Consider the following 4,289-nt stretch of genomic DNA (forward strand, 5'->3'; position numbering starts at 1 on the left):
TGGCTCTTACAGGTTGAAAGACATGGACGGCAATGACATTCCAAGATCTTGGAACGCAGATGAGCTTCGAAGATATTATGTGTAAATAATGTAATTTTCTTTTTTCCCCTATGGCACCCTTTTCCTTTCAAGTGGGGAGAAAGGTTTTTAACGGGCCCATAGGTTGTAATTTTCATTCTTTGTTTATGCCTATGTAATACAAGGGCCAAATTCACCCATATGTAAAATGTAACATCAGGATCCGCACCATCGAGTGCAAAAAGAACAGGGAGAAGCTCAAAAGTCATCCCTAAGGGGATGCAGAGCTAAAATGTCACCTAAGAGGTGAAGAAGCTACAAGTCGTTCCTAAGGGAGCGCAGAGTAAGTTCCAAAGCTCACACTACACGACGGTTGATCTTTAGCGACCCTTATTAGTTACCAACTGTTGGTTGCTAAAGGTTAGGGACCGACGGTTAGTCGCTAAATCCTTTTATAGCAACGGTCGGTTGGTCGCTAAAAGTCTAGAAATTTAACAACTTATGGTTGGTCGCTATAGATGTTGTCGGGGACTAGCGGTGGGTCGCTATAGAGGAATGATCACTATCAAATCTTATAGCCTGAACATACCTAGATGTTAGTGACTAAAAATTAATTAAAACAAATAAACATTGATCGCTAAATTGCATGGTGATTTATTTCTTTTTAATATTGCTTGCATGTTTATTTCATGGTTTGTTTATGTGCGAGAACACTTGATATGTGATGATTTTCTAAAAGGGTACACAACATGGACCTTACATGGAGAAGCTTCGTCCTCTTTTATGAATCATGGTAACAATGATGATGAGTTTAGCGAGCATCCTAAGAAGATGATGCAATATCTGAGTTGTTGTAACGCTATAAAAGCCATCAACTAAAAATAATGAATTTAGTTATTATGATAAATAGGGTAATAAATTTTTATTCAAATGTTTATTATTTATTTGCATTCGTAATAATGTATTCAAATGTTTATTATTTATTTAGTAAATTTTTTATAAATTTTTGAGTAATTTAAAAATACATTTTAAAATAAAAAAAGAAAACCCTCCCTAACCCTAAGGCCCACTAGAGGCCCATACCTAACCATAGCGCGCTCCCTGCTTCTTTCCCAGCCACAGCCGCCGCCGCCTCTATCTCTCCCTTCCCTCTTCTCTCTCCCCTCACCTCTCTCCTCCCTTCCCTCGCCTCGCTCCTGTCCCGACCAAGCAGCGGCGGCCGAGCCGCCCGGCCTCCCCCGACGCGCGCAGGCGGACCGACGCGCCCAGGCCTCCCCCGACGCGCCCAGGCCGAGCCCCGACGCCCTGCTCCAGCTCGCTGAATCCTCTCTGCTCACCCATGGCGCTCGGCCGTCACTTCCTTGGCCGCGTCCCCACTCTGCTCTAGTTCTACGTCGCGCCCTGCTCGGCTTCTCCGGTGACGGCCGCCGCTCCCAGCTGCGCCATGTACGTGCGCCGCGTACTCCAGCTGCGCCACGGCCGCGTACTCCAGCTGCTGGTGCGCCGCGTACTCCCAGCTGCGCCATGCTTGATTATTGCTGTCAGGTGGTTGTACTCCCAGCTGCTGGTTTCAAATTTTAACTTTGTTTCTTGCTTAAACTTGATTTTTTACCTTGAGTTATATTCTACCCTGTTTATGATATCGTTATAATGTTATCATGGTCAGAACATGATCTAATAGTTACATTTCTTCTTTTTTCCTCCACACATTTTTAGGCAGCTACACCGGGAGCTTTATTTGAGGATAAACCCCAATCTGCAAATGATACATGGAGAAAACTCCACTCTGATCCTCTACTCCTAATAAGGCAGCGGGAGCAGGATGCGATTTCAAGGATTAAAAACAATCCAATCAATCAAGATGGCCGAGATAAAGAAATCTGTAAGTTTATGTTTCCTTTCTTAACGTGGAATCTTGGCTTCTGAGTAGCGTAACTAGTGAATAGTTGCTTTGTAATTGACTAATTGTTGGTTTGTCACAAACGTATATGATCGAGGCATCTACCTAACACCTTTTACTCAAATCATGCTTAGTATTTCATTTCAGTCATGTTTTGTGTGAAGTGATCTATGGAGATGTATTGGTCGACAGGTTAAACATGCATATAGAGGAGTGTGGTGATCAGGGCGCCATGAGAACTCATTATGGGCATGAACAAGATTTGAACAGCTACAGAACTTTATAGCTGGGGCAACCACTGCCATATGATCAAGATCTGGGGCAACCACTGCCATATGAACAAGTTTTGAAGAGAGAAGTGAGTCATAAAATTAGAGATATCTGCATTCATTGTGATCTATATTTAACACTTCATTTTTACTGTAGACATCAAGTAAGTGCCAACATCACAACCCCTACAAGCTTGTGCCTTAAAACAAGAGGATACAAGAAGTTGGAGTGCTTTTGTGAAGGCTTTTGTGACTCACTTGAAGCGTTGGTACTTTTGTGAATGATTTTGTAAAGTGTTTGTAAATATGTGCAAAATATAATAACATGTGTAGGTTTTGTGAATGATTTTGTTGTGGTGCTTGTTGATGGTTTATGTGATGTGGATCTATCATTGTGCGATACTAATTAAATTTGTATATCTATGTGATTATGTGTATAAAAATTGGTGATTTGTGATGCTTTTGTATATATAACAGTTGTTGAATGCTAATTAATGGTATATTATCATTATTAACGACTATAACTAGGGGCAACTTTCTGTTGGTTGCTAAATGTATAGTATAACGACTCATGATTGGTTGCTAAATCTACAGTACAACAACCCACGGTTGGTCGCTAAATATACAATATTAGCAACGGACGGTCGGTCGCTAAAAAGATGTCGGTCGCTAAAGCCTTTAGCGACGGCACTTACAGCGACCATCCTTATGGGTCGCTAAAAGTTTTTAGCGACCAACCGTAGGTCGCTGAAGGCCGTTTTAGCAACCAACCGTAGGTCGCTGTAAGTGAACCGTCGTGTAGTGTCAAAAGTCGTTCCTAAGGGATGCAGAGCCAAGATACCACCTAAGTAAAAGGTGAAGAAGCTCCAAAGTCGTTCCTAAGGGGATGCAGAGCTTAGCTCCAAAGTTGTTCCTAAGCGGATACAGAGCTGAAATACCACCTAAGTAAAAGGTGAAGAGACTCCAAAGTTGTTCCTAAGGGGATGCAGAGTCTCAATGTGTTTTTGGCATACATTTGCACATTTCATCACATCATTTTTTGCATTCATACAAACATTCACTAGACATTCGTATGATCATCATCATGACATAAAGCACAGACATTAACAGGAAAGATAGAAGATGTCTATCCCCAGTGACAAAATGCTTCGTTGAGTACAAAGATCCTTCGTATCAGAGAAAAGAAGGGAAGGTATTTCATCCCTAATGAAAAAATGCTTCGATGTGAACGAAAAGAAGGGAAGGTGTTTTTCACCTTGGGCTCAAAAAGATTGCAAGCGATGGTTTCGTCCACAACAAAGCAGTTAATACAGGAGCGAAAAGGTGAAATTATATTACAAGGTATTCACAAATAAGTACAATATTTGTTCATTTACAATCTTTTGCAAGAGATCCTAAATTTTCTACAGATAGTTACAAAAAGAAGTTATAAGAGTCTTCAGCCCTTCGGAACAAGCTTCAGCGCCACCATCCTGCGGATAGATGAAGGTATAAGGTAATCGGAAATTTAATAAAGGAAAACCAAGGTAAAAAGACAAGTAAAAGTTTCATACTGAATTGAGCAGTTTCCTAGCTTCATCGCCAGCCAGCTCACACCCGCCCTTAGCCAAATTTGGGTAATAAATCTGTTTCCTATGCTTCAGGCTTCGGCTGGGATATCAACTATATCTGACGTTGAAAGATTGAAAGTTGGCTTGTTAACCTCCTTAGCGTGAGTGCATCCAGCCTTCATAAATGTAGCAGTTGTGCCACGAGAAGCTACCAAGGCACGAAATTCCCGTGCCCGGTGATAACTTCATCAAGAGCTTCAACTTCATTTTCAATATAATCAAAGGCCCCGGAGATGTCTTCGGCTGAAGGGTTAATCTCTTCAGAAGCAGCTCCAACCGATTTGAATATCCCCTTCAACCGATTAGCACACCGGGTGGCCAAGTCAGCACACTTGTTCTGAAGGTTCTCAAAAGCTTCATGTAAGTTTGAATTTCTTTCGGTTTCGGCTTTGACCTTCGCTTCGAGCTCCTTTGTTTCGCGGTTAAAGCGTCGTGAGCTTTCATCCAAAATTTTTCGAGCTTCGTCCAGCTCCTCGCTTAATTTGGCATTTT

General features: G+C 41.8%; 1 long non-coding RNA gene across 1 annotated transcript; it reads left to right on the plus strand.

Moving 5' to 3' along the window:
• The first annotated feature begins 1,732 nt into the window (after positions 1-1,732).
• LOC109943042 (uncharacterized) lies at positions 1,733-2,574 on the plus strand. Its single transcript, XR_002265652.1, has 2 exons — positions 1,733-2,276; positions 2,345-2,574. It is a non-coding gene; the product is annotated as an uncharacterized lncRNA (long non-coding RNA).
• The last annotated feature ends 1,715 nt before the right edge of the window (positions 2,575-4,289 follow it).

This window comes from Zea mays, chromosome 10, assembly GCF_902167145.1.
Source record: "Zea mays cultivar B73 chromosome 10, Zm-B73-REFERENCE-NAM-5.0, whole genome shotgun sequence".
In the NCBI taxonomy this organism is placed as follows: domain Eukaryota; kingdom Viridiplantae; phylum Streptophyta; class Magnoliopsida; order Poales; family Poaceae; genus Zea; species Zea mays.